Consider the following 16,077-nt stretch of genomic DNA (forward strand, 5'->3'; position numbering starts at 1 on the left):
ATGAAATGTCCAATGTCCGTTTGTTCCCACTCTGGAAACACTTCCCCACAGCTATGAAAAACTCAGACGTTTAATTTTCTCCGTGGGCAGCAAATAGGATAAGCCAATTGTTTATATAGTATAGGGAGAGATAAAAATGAACAGACAAAAGAGGAAAGAAAAGGAAACGTGTCCAAGATAAAACTGTCATTCCGGACCTCAGTACATGCCAAAGGGAATTGCCTTGCTGTGTCTGGATTTTGGTGTCTCTTTCGAAACTGTGCAGCTGTGGGTTATGGAGATAGTGCAAGGTCCCAGGCTGTCAGGGGCTTGGGCGTGGCCTACATGTTCAGACAAGACTGGAGGAGGGCACAGCGACTTGTCCAAAAATAAAGCCCAAGGCAGACCCTGAGAATAAAGCGTTTCCACTGCCAAAGGACTGGCAACCAGCACGGCAGCTGGGAACCTCCTCTCTCGATGCCCAAGCTTGGGTGACTCTTATATAACTAAGACAAAGAATTCTGGATTCTTCCTGCAAGCAGCTGGAATAGGACCCCAGTGGGCAGGGGGAAGTTGAGCTCCACCACTGACTTGCTTCCCTAAGAATCCTCGCAGAACATCTCTTGTGTTCCTCTGGTTAGTTCCTGTGACTCATCAATGCCTTTGGATGACGGGCGCCCAGCACAGTAAGGTAGTGACTGAGACTCTGACAAGTCTCCCACCCTCTGCTGGCAGTCTTCCCTACTGCAAGCCACCAGGGATATCGAAGGTGACACCGAACCTACAAATAAGCCTTCCACTGTGGACTCACCAGCCTTTGTTTACATCAACACTCCACAGCGATGACCTCCTTCCTCTCAGTTTATAATCAAGTAACCCAAGACGATGGCCGGAGTCCACCACGCCTGAAAATGACCACCCTATAAATACGACTCCGATCACATTACCTGGAAAACAGCTCGTCCACCACCTGCTGCCTCCTCTAACCTGCCCAGGTCCCCACTGTGCACACACCTGCTTCTTGGTTGGGGGAACTCAGGTATGGACCGAGCGCACTCGAACTAGCAAATTCCTTCAACAGCAACAAACACAATCCTGGGGTGTGGGGGGGCGGGTCACAGAATACCTCAGTATCTTATTTCCCCACCAGATGACAAAGCACTTTCTGGTGAGAGCCCTCATCTTTATGTCTTTGGATTCTTCTTCAGGAAACTTTAACCATGGCGTCTAGGGTATGACTAAGAACACAGTGTGTGAGTTAAGTTGAATCCAGCATCAAACCTGGCAGGCTCCCTGGGATGTCACTCCTCAGTGACATCAGCAGTTCTGATGACTCTGTTGCTTTTCCAAACACAGGTAGGGGCAGAATGATGCATTTGGATGATCAGTAATCGCCTTTATTTCTCCCTCCAATCACGTTGGGTATGTTTTAAAAATTCACAGATCCTTTATAAAAAGATCAGGTGGCAGCAGGGTCATCTGTAAGCTAATGGAGATTGTGGGGGACAGCGTCTGCGCTCACTGTAAATGTTTTAGAGTTTCCCTGTATTGGCTGCTTCTGTGGGCACCGCTGTGCGACATTCTGGTTCACTCAAGATGGTGACATTGACATATACGCTCCTTTAAGTCCTGGCTTATATAAACTGAATAGTCTTTAAAACAACCTTGTAGGGGCGTCTGGGTGGCTCAGTGGGTTAGAGCCTCTGCCTTCGGCTCAGGTCATGATCCCAGGGTCCTGGGATCGAGCCCCCGCATCAGGCTCTCTGCTCAGCGGGGAACCTGCTTCTCTTCCTCTCTCTCTGCCTGCCTCTCTGCCTGCTTGTGATCTCTGTCTGTCAAATAAATAAATAAAATCTTAAAAAAAATCATAAAATGACCTTGTAACTTCTGTTGAGAGTTGTCGAACTACAGCTGAACTCTGCCCCTCGGAGAGTTTGTTCGGCCTAGTCAGTAATGGCCCAAATTGGCTTATCAAATTGTGCCATTGTTTTTGCTGGTTGACATACAAGGAAACCCACATTTGCAGACCACCTTGGAGGCAGGGCTCATTAAAGTTCCTTACCCACCAATTCTCCTCCCTCTCAGATCACAGCATCTCCGTCTCCCTAGCCAGACTCTTAAACACAAGTAACTGCCATGAACGCTCCTTCCTTCCTCTAGAATAAGGCTGCCCTGGGAGCACATCTTACTTACTCCCACAGCCTCAACTATGACTTTGTCTATGACCAACTATGATCAATGTTTCCATCTGTGATGTCTTCCCCAAGCCTTAGGCCCTGATTTTTCGCTGCCCAGTGGACACAGATAACATGCCTATCTTAAGCCTGGTATTGTACTGTATTGTTTTATTTTAGAGAGAGCGAGAGCATCCGTGAGTTGGGGAAGAGGGAGAGGGAGAGAGAGAATCTCAAGCAGGCTCCAGGCTCAGCACAGAGCCCAACAAGGGGCTTGATCTCATGACCCTGACATCACGACCTGAGCCAAAACTAAGAGTTGGTCGCTGACCGACTGAGCCACCCAGGCACCCAAGCCTGGCATTTTAAAAACAAACTCCATCCTCTTGCTTCTATGCCTTCTGTCCATAACCTCGTTCTTCTTCTCTTCCCTCTTTCAGTAACATGCCAGCACTATTCATTCTCTGCTCTTGCACCAAAATTTTCAACTTGCCCCTAAAACCATTCAATTTCCCAACAAAACACTCCTTTGAACAGTTCCCTCCTCTGCCTCCTTGTTGTCACCACTGAGATCCCAGCCTTCAATCTGTATTATGATATGTTTATTCTGGCAAAAACAGAACAAGACACAACTGGAAACAACTGAATTTCCATCAGTAGGGCAGCAGTTGAATAAATTATGGCCCGACCATTCTATGGAGCTGGTATTAAAGAGAATGAGTTAGACCAATATCTATAATCCAGAGGCTCATCATTGATAGAACCATAAGTGAAAAGAACAAATGTCACAGAATAAAGAATTTTAATAATCACCTTTTAAAAGGTCTACGTACATTTTTATGAATAAGGAAAAGTTAACACAAACATAGGATTCCTAAGCTAGTTATCTCAGGAGGATGAAGAATTGATAGCTTTTTCTTCATAGGCCCATATGCCAGCTCATTTAATTGCTTCAAATTGTGGTAAAATACCCATAACATGTCATCGTAATCATTTTTAGTGTACAGTTCAGTGCTACTTAGTATTTGCATTACTGGGCAACTAGCGACCAGAGCACCCTTCATCCCTCATCCTGCTAAACTGAAACTGTTCCCATTCAACACTAATGCCCCGTTCTCCCTCCCTCAGCCGCTGGCGAGCACTATTCTACTTCTATTTCTACGAATTTGACCGCTCCCCAGTAAGTGGAAGTTCACTCAGATAAGATGTTGAGAAAAATGAACCAGAACTTGTAAACAAGGTAAGGGAGAGAAGCATCTTCTTCCAGCGCCCTGCCAAGTATTGGCGGCTCACCCAAGGATTATTTCATTACCCAAGGCAGTGGTGTTGTGTTGGACAAGCTCTTTATTATGGATTGAAGGCCCAGCCTTTAAAGTTAACGGTAGAGATGTAAATGATTTCTGTCGGGTTTTGTTGTCCTACTGGACTGCTAATCACTTTACACCTGACCCTGACATCCTACTCTGATATTCCTTCCTGAATGCCTTTATAATCTGTTCTTTTGGTTCTCCTGTGAACCAGCTTTGCCAGCCTGCTGGGTCCCTCATTAATGTATTAAATCAATCTTTGGTACATGCTCATTCTATATTTGTGTGTCCTATATCTAAGTTCTGAGAATTATACTTGGTTACTCTCTTAAACCAAAAATAGCTAAAGGTTTAAGGAACCTTTGGTCAGTTTCATATTAACAGCTTAGCAAACACTTCACACTGGAGGCACAAAGCAAAACTTTCACATCTAAATGATGACAAAATCTCCATGGGTGGGGTCAAACTTCAGTAGGATATATTTAGATTTTTAACTTCGGGTGCGCCATTTGTCTTTGCTCTAGGTGATCACCAATGTACGCCCAGGAAAAAGCACAGACTCCTTTCATTAAAAAAGGAGACAGAGCTGCCAGTAGAAGAGATTAATTGCTTTCTTCTCAATGATCAATTATTGAGAACATGCCCCACTCAGGGCCCCACTGAACCTTGCCTGCTGTGCCGTCACTGAGGCATGGCCAACATCAGCCCTATGCCTTTCGATGGTACGCTCTGGAACTCATTGTCTGAAAAACACCGACCATGAACTGGTTAAGTAAGAACATGTATGTCCCAGAAGTGTTACATAAAAGCTGTGAGATTAGAAACAGGCATGTTTTAAAACCTTAAATCTTAGAAAAAAAATTAAGAGGAGCTGCCTGGGTTGTAAACAGCATGGAGTAGGAGGGAACCGAGTATGGAGGTGTCAAATAAGGGTGAAAACAGAACAGTATTTTAGCAGGACGAACAGGGATGGGGTGGTAACTACTTCTCTGACTTTCTGAAAACAGCGGATAACATTTTATGTTACAACAAGTTCATTTCAGTGACCCTCCATCTGCCTGTTGGTTCACCTCGCCAAACACTTAGCAGAATAGGTAATACTTAAAACTCTGCCCAAAGGTGGGTGTATAGGGCTAAAATGCAAACAATGTTTTCTTCTTTTCTGTCAGTAGGCTGAACATCTCTGCAGGGCTACTGTTCGTGTGGGTGTTTTAATCAATTCATGCCAGCAAGAGAGGGAGGAATGCTCAGCAAATGTGATCAATGTTTTCAATTTGGTTTTGAGTAACAGAAGAGCTTTAATTGGGGGCCAGGAGCCTCGGAGGGCAGGTGGTGGTTCTTCCTTCTCTTGTTTAGGGCAGGCATGGGGTTTTGGCTCTGGCATCTGGCCAGCTGGTCAACCCATCACAGGCTGTGATGAGCCTTTTTGAACTCGCACAGTGATGTGGAAGCAATGCACGGCTGGCACCTGGGTTGCACCTGCTCATTTCTGGTGACGAGGGCTATGTGTTCTGAAAGTGCTACTTTACCCTTTGCCAGCTTGAAACCCTACTCTACCTTCCTGAGCCAGCAACTCCTCTGCCTCCTCCTTGGGCGCCATGCACTAGAGCTGGGGGTGGGATGGATACAGGGTACGGAGCTCCCAAGCACTTCATGATGGAATAGTAGTGTGAATGCCAAATACTTCCTATTCTCTGCCTCCATCCTCCATCTAATTATATTTTTAAAAAGCTGTATTTCATTCAAGATGGTATTCTATTCGTTTCCCTAAATCCTTTCTTCATAGAAAATATAAAGGTCGACTTTGACATAGGTCTCCCAAACCACGAAAATTCCATTACACTGTGTGTGGGGGGGGGTCTCACTGAATCTGCTTTTGCTCTGAAACCAAGAGCAATGCATTTGAAAGTACCAGACACCCCGAAGCTCAAAAGTACTATCTGCTGTAGCCCAGAACTCAAAATAGCAGAACAGAGACTCAGACAATAATGTGAGGGGGCTGCTTCTCACCAGAAATAAGTATTTGCTAATATATCATACTGGAAGCAAGTACTAAGCTTCAAAAACATATTAAAATAGTTTTTCATGTTCATTTCTACATGCCCATCAAAATCAGTGATCATTTCTGAGAGAGAAGATAGGTAGAGGTCCATCCGGATGGCAGAATGGGCCCCCTGTGGAAGGCACCTGAGGGGAAGTGTTGAATTCGGAGTTTGAATTTATACTAACAAGTCAAGAACTTTAGTTGGAAAGGAATCACTTCAGAACCTCTTTTGTTAATAAAATCTTTGACCACGTAGTAAGTCTGTTTTTTTCAACACTTGTAGAATTCCATGTGCAGACAACATTAACTATAACAAGCTCAAATAACAAAGGTATTACTGAGAATAGTACTTCTCCCTCAACAGCTACCAAATGTTCATCTCAGTCTCTCTGCCACACCCCTTGGGGAGGGACACCTCGGCTCACCTCCCGCCAACCCCATCTTGTTTCCCTGGCCCCACTTAGGCTTGACATCCTGATGAAGCTACAGCCACCTCAGTCCCCTCCAGCTCTGCTCCCTTGGGGCTCAGAACAATTATTGACATTTGATTCCTACTTTGGATATGTTGTCCTGTACCTTATAGCCACCATTGTGGCTTTTGCCTTATCTCAATTATAAGCTTACTGAAGTCAAAGATCACCTTTCATGCTCTTTCGTGTCTTTAGAGAGATGGCAAATTCTTGTCCCTTTCCTTCTATTTCATACTGCTGGTGTCCAGACAGTGTGGGCAGAGCCAAGTGCCTTGGCAAGTACAAGGAAAGCATTTCAGCATGACTTGGAGCCAGTAACCCTCCCTCCTTCTGAAAGCACCTAATTGGCATCAAGATACTTGTGCCAAGGTAGTAACATCACCCTCCACCAACCTCTCAGGTCTTTGGAGATTCTGAACTTTATTGGCGATTGAAATTAACTGCAATTCAACAACTCAAGAGACCATTCCCACGCACAAGTGCTATATCCAGGGTTGGACTCTGCTTTTTGTTTAGCAGTACCAAGAAGGACTGAGTACAGAGAATAAGACTGTGATTGGTTAAGAACTCCATCATGTCAGGTACATGAGAAGGAACCAGAATGGGTTCACAGGGTAGCAACAGGAATAATTAAGGGGCTGTGAGAGAACACTTAAGGAAAAAAAAAAGTAGATGAAATTGGGATTAGATCACAGAAAAAGAGGTCAAGGTAATAATGGTCTTTAAGTGTACAGGGAGTTATTTTCAGCTCTTTTCCAGCTAAGGGGGACAAAGCAGAGAAAAGTTTGTTTTATATGTACCAAGAGACGTAGGTTAGATAAGCTCACAGCTATAACCAGAGAGATGATCATAGCCATGATACAGCTGAAGGAGGCTGTACTGTATTTATGCTTTAGAAGTATTTATGATAGAATAAATGGCCTTTCTATCCAGGATAGCAAGCGCACTTATTCTTTTGGATATGGACAATGTGATAAGTTACTTTTTTGACCTTTTCTGTCTAGGTCAAATCATAGGATTACATTGCATTGAAAAAAATCAAATCCATAATTTTACCTAAACATCCTAAGTTTTATTTGGGACATGGGATATAAACATAAACTATTAGTTCTTATAGCATATAAACTAGAGAATACAATTTTACTTTTATTATTTATTTTTAAAAAGATTTTATTTATTTATTTGAGAGAGAGAGAGAGAGTGAAGGTGATAGAGCACGAGTTAGGGGGAGGTACAAAGGGACAGGAAGAAGCAGACTGCTCACTGAGCAGGGAGTCTAACATGGGGCTCGATCCCAGGATCCTGAGATCATGACTTGAGATAAACATTTAACTGACTGAGCCACCCAGCCACCTACAATTTTACTTTTTAAAAAAAGAATACGATTAGCAGCAATCTCCACAATAGCCAAAATATGGAAAGAGCCTAGAGGTCCATCAATAGATGAATGGGTAAAGAAGATGTGGTATGTTTATCTATAGTGGAATATTACACAGCCATCAACAGGAATAATATCTTGCAAATCTTGCCATTTGCAATGATGTGGATGGAACTAGAGGGTATTACACTAAGTGAAATAGGTCAGTCAGAGAAAAACAAGTAGCATATGATTTCACTCATATGTGAAATTTAAGGAACAAAGTAGAGGAACATTGGGGGAGGGAAGGAAAAATAAAGTAAGATGAAAATCAAGAGGGAGGCAAGCCATAAGAGATGTTGAACTCTAGGAAACAAACTGAGGGTTGCTGGAGGGCAGGTGGGTGGAGAGAAGGGACAATTGGGTGATGGCCATTAAGGAGGGGATGTGATGTAATGAGTACCTGATGTTATATGCAACTGTCGAATCACTAAATTCCACCTCTGAAACTGATTGATTAAAAAAATATATAAAAACCCTAAATATAGAAAATCCTTAATCTGTATATCCAACTCATCATCTTACAATTTTCATCCATCTTGCTCCATGAAGATCCTTGCATTTTACAAATGTACATATTCTATATGGAATGATCCTAACCTGGTCAAAACCCTCCAGACTCCAAGATGGCATATATGGAAAGTGCTGTTAGAGATGGAAAGTTTATCCCAAGCCACTTTACAAAACTCAGTCTTTAAAGACTACTTTGTGAAAAATGTACTACAATTCATTAACATCAGTAAGAAATATGGCCTGAACTTTCTAACGGTTTTACATAAACTCCTTAAAAATAAGTTGGATGTCCATGGGCTTCCTTGATGACTGAACATTTCAGAGGACAAGGGTTTTTTTTTGCAAAGCCATCAAAAGGTGACATTTTCCACATCCTCTAACACATCGCTGAGACTCATATCTCTAAGTAGTGACAGTGTCTATTAGAACATAATTCAATATAACAATTTCTGCCACTGCTATCTTGAGGGAAGAGTTTGCATGATATGACTTCTAAAATTTTCCACAGATACCCAATGTTCAGAAGTCTTTTTAAAACTATGTGACTATAAATAACATGTAACACTAATTCCATTTTTTGAAAAGGAATAGCTACTATAATTAATGTTTAAAATGCCATCTTTCAAATGACAATGGGAACATCATGGTTCCGTTCACTTTCATAGGGAGTTGTTTGCCTGAGCGAAGGCCAATGTCAAGTCTAGCTGTACCCTTGTCTTCACCATCTGCTGCCTTGAACAATGCAGACCCCACTCCCCTGACCACAACTAGCATGCACCCCCTTTCTAGTCCTGGGAAGGTTATTAAATTTTCTGGAGGACCCATGCTTTCTCACATGCTGCTTCACCCCTGGCAACATCCCTAGACCACTGAGCTCTAGGTGGCTTCTCAGCCTCTGACTCAGCATACCTGGGCTGTGGACCATTCACCTGCACCTGTCTGCTGCCAGTGACAGGTCCCCTAGAAAGCACATTGCTTGCCACCCAATCACAGGTTCCCATCATATATCTCTTTCAATCCTCCACACACTGGCTCAGTGAACGATAGATGACAGATGTCCCATAAACATTTCACATGGTAAGGATTTGAAGGCCATCAAGCATCGATATTCCCAGGTTGATCTATGCAAACATCAAGTGACTTTCAGGAAGAAAAGAGTACAAATCTACTCTTTGGAATAACAGAGTCCATTTAGTTGACTTTTACTGCTAGAAAGAATAAGTGATGGTTATATTTTTAGCCTTTGTCAGCCTAATCTCTTTTGAGAGAGGTGGGGGCGGGCGGACCTTTCCTGACCACCTGCCCCTCCCCCCATCATTAACACACCAAGACCCTCCTACTGCAAGCTCACATCTTTGTTCATGGAGCTTTTTATTTTCCCTTTACTGCACTGATGACAGTTGGTAAGTCATATTTATATGATTATTTGAACATCTGATTAATGGGCTATCTTAGTCCATTCAAGCTGCTCTAGCAAAGAAAAAAACAAAACAAAGCAAAACAAAAAAACAATGACTGGGGGATTTATATTACAGTAGTCTGCAGGCCAGAAAGTCCAACGAAATGGATATGGAGGTGAGGTCTGAGCGGGGGGCACTCCAACGGTTCGGGGTCGGGAGATGAAAAGAACCAGCCATATGACTGGTTGAATGCTTACTTTGAAAATGCTTGAGGACAGTCTCAGTGTCCCTCCATCCTCTGTTGTATAATCCGTCCCACAACCTCTGCGGTAGAACTAATTTCCTTAGAAAACGTGTACTTCCTCCATTAAGCAGGGTAAACTTCAGCATACCCTTTCTCAAGAAATAAGCTTTCAAGGACATGGCCTGGGAGGTGTCAAGAACTGTAAAGATCCTGAGATTTTACCTGCAAGCTAACAAGCGAGCCTGCTCTAGTTTTACGGGTGCTAGCAGAAGACAGTCCTGCGTCTGCAGCAAAAGGGTTTACAACTAACAGCAGGCAGCATGAGCTCTGTATTCGTTCCTGGTTTTGCTGCCCTGTGAGTCCCCAGAGGCAAGAGAAGTATATGCATGTGCAGTGACTCTGTTTCACAGCTGAAGAACCCTGAGCTTAGGAAACCCCAAATTTTTATGACGAGCCCCAAGCAAACCTGTCCAACTTTTGCTTCAGAAGCAGATATTATTTCTAATATACTAGACAGCAAACGAATCTACCCTCTACTCCAGAGGGAGACACTATCTTCCAAGGCTGTTGGCTCTATAACCTCGAAAAGAAAATTCAGAACAAATGGCACCTAGCACCTCGGGCTCACAAGAGACCCGTGGATAATGAGCTCCCAGTAAGACAATTGTTAAGCAGTATATTTTGGAGAATTTATGAGCCCTGGCTCTTTTCCAGCTTGGAATTCAAAACCTCAACCACTTAAAAATCTAAATCATATTTATTTGGGTAACACTTTAACACAGTACAAAATTCAAAAGGATTATCCTTTATAAACAAAAGAGGGCATGAAAGTGATTTCTCTTTTGCTAGGAGAAGGGACCACATTTATAAAAGACCTCTTTTTTGTGTATTCCGGTTAACTCTGCCTTTTAATCAGTTTCTGAATGACTAATATTCTCTAAATAGGTATTAGAAGCCCAAGCTCAGCTCTTAGGAGATCTAAGCAATCACTGCCATTTTATGGGAATTTTATCAATTTCCTTCTTGAGGCCCCACATAACGCATAACCACTCTGCCCACGCAAGCCCAGAAGAGAAAGCGCAGGGTCTAAACCAGCATAAAAAACTAAGCAGCAGAAAGACCCTTACCCACAGCTCCCTGATGGTACCTTCTGCACCATCTCTTAACTCTTCTGTCTGCCAGTCAGACGTGCAGCCCTGTCATCGATGATAGAAAGCTTTCCTTACGCCCCTTCTTTTGGGAGGGAATGTTACTGTCTAGCAACCACAGGAGGATATATATTACTTTAAGCACTTGATAAATCTTGTTGAGTAGCTATTCCACTAGAAACATTTACTAATATTCAAGTTCCAAAGAAATACATGATTATTTTTCATTCATTCACTCAGTCAGTCAGCCGTTCACCTTATTGAGCATCTACTATGTTGGGCATTGTTCTAAGCGCTGGATACAGAGTAGTGAACAAAACCGACAAGTCTCTGCTCTCAAGGAGCCTCTAGTAGAGGGTGAAGATAAATGAATAAAATGTCACATAATGGTAAATGTTCAGGAAAAAAGGATACAGCGGGGAGAAATGTGATACAGGGAGGAGGTGCAATCTCATATAGGATAGCCCAGGAAAGGCTCACTGAAAACTAAATATTTGCCCAACAGCCCTTCTTGACCCTCTCTCTGGTCCTTGGTTCGTCCTTCCCATCTATCTATTTATGTGTTTTGTTCCCTCGCCTTTTCTAAATGCTCTAGAGCTTTTTGGCAGAAAAATGAATCTAGAACATTATTTTGAGAATGAATGCTCAAGATAAATAATAAAATTATAATAAACAATATACATATCAATATAATGAGCCACATATATTACAATCAAATGTTAAATACATAATAAATCAATTATTAAATATATAGTTAATTCAATATTAACTATATAATATTTAAATGGATTTCTTATTCTCTCATACAGCATTATTACAACCATGATGAGGACAAGGTGATAATTAAAAAACTATCACAGCCCGGGATCAATATCAGAATGAACAGAGAACATTAAGGAAAAAACTCCTTGTTCGGGACGATTGCTACTGATCGGAAACGATGCTCCGTCCAGAGCCCTGCAGCCATATCTTACTCCCACTGGGTTAATATAAAGAATAACAGAAGCTTTGGGGATTTCCTTCTCTTTTAATTATAGAACCCAGTGTTAATTGAAACATTTTCCCGCTTTCCTCATCTCATTAGCAGGTGGGTACATTTCCCAAGGCGACAAATGGAAATTGGGTTCTACCTCCTTCAGATGCTGGCATTCTTCATTACTCATTTCCTGCCTTTTGTCCTTTTCTAGAGCAATGTCACACACCATCATCCGGCTTCAACCGCTATCTAGACGCCCAAACACTTTCAGATCCTTCTTCCTGGGGTGCCTGGCTGGCTCAGTTGGTAGAGCATGCGACTTCTGATCTCAGGGTCGTGAGTTCGAGTCCCAGGGTGGGGGTAGAGTTTACTTAATTAAAAAAAAATTAAAAATCACCCTTCTTCCCAACACAGACCAGGATCCGTCTCTTGAGTGTTAAGCCTACGGGATTCCAAATGCACCATGTGTCTTCAGCCTCGACGTATCCCAAGCTGAACTCTCCGCCCAGAACGACCCCGGGCTCTCGCTCTTCCTTAGTGGGTGGCAACCATCTGTCCACACAGGCAGGCCAACTGGAAACCTGCATCCTCTCCATTGCTCACATACGGTCACCAAATCCTATCAGCCTTAACTTTAAATGGCTCTTAGATCTGCCTCTGATTCTCTATCATGCTTGCTGTGACCTTCCATTATTTGCACCCGGCCAATGCTTCTGTCTCCCCAAGGAGTCCCCCTGCCTCCGGTCAGCATCCTATCGACATATCCATCACGGCGCTTATTACTCAAGATCATGAATGTTGCTTATTTATTTATTTATTTTTTATTTTTTAAAGATTTTTTCTTTATTTATCTGACAGAGATCACAAGTAGGCAGAGAGGCAAGCAGAGAGAGAGGAGGAAGCAGGCTACCTGCAGAGCAGAAAGCCCGATGCGGGGCTCGATCCCAGGACCCTGGGATCATGACCTGAGCCGAAGGCAGAGGCTTAACCCACTGAGCCACCCAGGTGCCCCAATGTTGCTTATTTAAATGTCTCTCCAATAACCTATGGGTCCTTTGAGGACAAACATGGCGTCCTGTCTCTTCCTATTCTTCGAACTTGGCATAATATCCCACAAGCAGTATGTGTCCAATTAACATTTACTAATTGGGTAAATAACTCCTACACCATCAAATCCCAAGATGTCAGACATTTTAGGGAGATGAGTTCAGCAACAAAATTCCTGCTCACCACCCCTGGGTCCTGTGACTCAGGGACCGATCCCTGGTTTAAGTCTGTGCTCTGACTCTAGGTTCCTACAAAGCAACCCTTTCCTACCTTGATACATGTCAGGTTCTCATGGAAGATGTCTGCTGGCCTCTTTTTCTCTCTCCTTTCAAAACCCATTCCTAGTTAAAGAGTTCATCTCTGCTTTTTATTCCCCTGGGTGTCTGGATTTTAGGATGTTCTTTCTAATTGTGGAAAGTAGTCTCTGGTTCCACTCAAGAACTGTGAGGCTTTGGCAACAAGGTGTATGAGTGAAGGTGGACAGGGAGGGAGGCAGGGGAGAGAATTTGAGGGAGAAACTCTGTCTGGCCCTGAAATCTGAGTCAGAACCTGAATGTTCCTCTTCTGTACTTGGCCAGCTCTTGCCCCAAAGCCTAGGCTTGTTCTAGCAACTGCTCTCCACCCCAAATCCTGTCTCCCAGGATACTCGCTCACTACCTGGACATAATGCCCGTGTTTTAGATGGAACAAGCAGAAATCAAAACGTTGTTTTCAGACTGAGCTGCAGTCCAGGCCGTGTGGACTAAGAGGACTACAGCACCTCAAGGAGAAGACTTCTGTTTCCTTTGGGAAACTATCCTAATGGATTCATAAAAAGTAGAGACTCTATGAAAATTTACAATCAGGATAGCAAGGGAGCAGGAAATTAAGGTCCTGGGGAGAAGGGTCTTTGTAGAGAGAGGAAGACCTACGAAGATGGTGGCAGGTGGAGGTTCTGAATACATATGAGAAATGACCCAGCTCTGTGCTTTCTGTTCACTTTTTCTGTAAACCTAAAACTGCACAAAAAATTAAAGCCTATTATTGAAAAGAAAGAAAGAAAGAAATGACCCTGGCCAATGAGAAGCTTCTAGTTCTGATCATGGCCTGAAAATATTAGGACAGTTGTTGCCTCTTCGGACAACAATATTAGGACAGTTATTGCCTCTGCTATAACTTCCCTCCATTATCACAAACTTTCAGTAGAATCTGCTGAAAATAGCTGCCTTGTGTTCACGGGATTTGGGAGAAATAAATGGGGTGAAGCAATGCACAAGGAGAAGCATTCACAAAGAGAAGCCAAGAACTTGGTACTGGAAAGAATGTGGAGCAACACGGGCCACGTGAATGCAAGCCTCAAGGACTCTCAGGGCGCCTGGGTGGCTCAGTCAGTTAAGCATCGGCCTTCACCATCTCGGGGTCCTGGAATTGAGCCCCGCATCAGGGTCCTTGCTCAGCAGGGAGACTGCTTCTCCCTCTTCCTCTGTCCCCAACTCATGTTCTCTCTAATAAATAAACTCTTTAAAAGAAAAAAAAAAAAAAAACCTCAAGGACTCTCTAGAACTGTGTTGTCCCATACTGGAGCCACTAATTACAAAGGGCTTTTTTTTTTTTTAAAGATTTATTTATTTATTTTAGAGAGAGAGATTGAGAGAGAGAGCGAGCACACAAGCAGGGGTAGGAGCAGAGGGGGAGGGAGAGAGAGAAAGTTAAGCAGACTTCCTGATGAGCATAGAGCCTGATGTGGTGCTTGATCTCACCACCCTGGGATCATGACCTGAACCAAATTAAGGGTCAGACACTTAACTGACTGAGCCACCCAGGCACTCCTACGAAGGGCTTTTGAATACTTTAAATGTGACCAGTCAACCTGAGATGTGCTATTAAGAGAGTATGAAAAAAAAAGTCAAATATCTCAATAATTTTTTACAAGAATTACATGTTGAAATGATAATATTCGGGGTATATACAGATGAAAGACATTATAAAATTAATTGCACTCACCCCTTTATATCTTCTAACTCTAGCTATTAAAAAAATTCAGAATGGGGCACCTGGGTGGCTCAGTGGGTTAAGCCACTGCCTTCAGCTCAGGTCATGATCTCGGGGTCCCGGGATCAAGTCCCGCATCGGGCTCTCTGCTCAGCAGAGAGCCTGATTCCTCCTCTCTCTCTCTCTGCCTGCCTCTCTGCCTACTTGTGATTTCTGTCAAATAAAAAAATAAAATCTTAAAAAAAAAAACAACACTATTTAAAAAATAAATAAATAAATAAAAAATAAAAAATTCAGAATTACATACATGGTTTGCACCATATTTCCATCTGGACAACATCACTCTAGAATCTTGAAGGAAATCAATGAGCTTGGCAGGGTTTAAGGATTGAGAAATGTAAGCCACTTTCTTTGGATATTAAAGAAAAGGAATTGAGGACATAAGATAACAGATATTGACAGATGAAGTGTGAGAAAATACAAATTTACAGGAATAGAAGACATTTATTTTAGTAAAGTTTTGTTAAATTCAAAATAGTTCCTACAAATAGCAAGCACTCCTAAAATATGATTCAATTTATACAAACATTTGACTTTTCAGGAACACATTCATAGCATGAAACAAAGTTTATGGGAAAACGTTCCAACATAAATAATTTACATTCAGTCCTTCGATTTAAACTGGGAGAGAAAAATAGCAAGGATGCTTCTGCCCGTGGGGGATAAACAAACACAACTTCTAATTTCTTAGTAACTCCTCATATCCAAGACTAGCACTTTGTACTTTCAGTTAGAAATACGGAATACAAGGGGCGCCTGGGTGGCTCAGTGGGTTAAAGCCTCTGCCTTCAGCTCAAGTCATAATCTCAGGGTCCTGGGATCTAGCCCCGCCCTGGGAGGGAGCCTGCTTCCCTTCCTCTCTCTCTGCCTGCCTCTCTGCCTACTTGTGATCTCTGTCAAATGAATAGATAAAATCTTAAAAAAAAAAAAAAAGTAAAAAGAAAAGTAAAGAAAAGAAAAAAGAAATACAGAATACAAGCAAGGCCCCCATCGCTTGTGGACTGTATTTACTGCCGACCCAATCTACCCCTTGAGCCACGTCGTAGGAAATTTATAAGCAAAAAATAAAACGGAATGTAATGCCTGATTCTAAATTAATCAATCTGGATGTAACAACAACAACAACAACAACAAAAACCACGCCCTTTTCCCTTACATGCTAAGAGGCTCTAATTCAGTATGTCTGGCTTCTCTATTTTACACATACACTGTTCTGTGTACATGCAATTGGCAAACTTCAGACCCAAATGACTCGAGTAGCCCATGGTCTAGTCTCTTTTTTGTTCAGATAAGGACATGGGGCCACCGAGAGACAGGTAACTTGCCT

The 16,077-nt window shown here is 42.6% G+C and overlaps 1 protein-coding gene across 7 annotated transcripts in view; it reads right to left on the reverse strand.

Moving 5' to 3' along the window:
* The window catches only part of ABLIM1 (actin binding LIM protein 1), a 299,644-nt gene that overhangs the window by 133,405 nt on the left and 150,162 nt on the right, over nt 1-16,077 (reverse strand). The window lies entirely within an intron of this gene.

The sequence above is a fragment of the Mustela nivalis genome (assembly GCF_964662115.1).
Source record: "Mustela nivalis genome assembly, chromosome: 2".
In the NCBI taxonomy this organism is placed as follows: Eukaryota; Metazoa; Chordata; class Mammalia; order Carnivora; family Mustelidae; genus Mustela; species Mustela nivalis.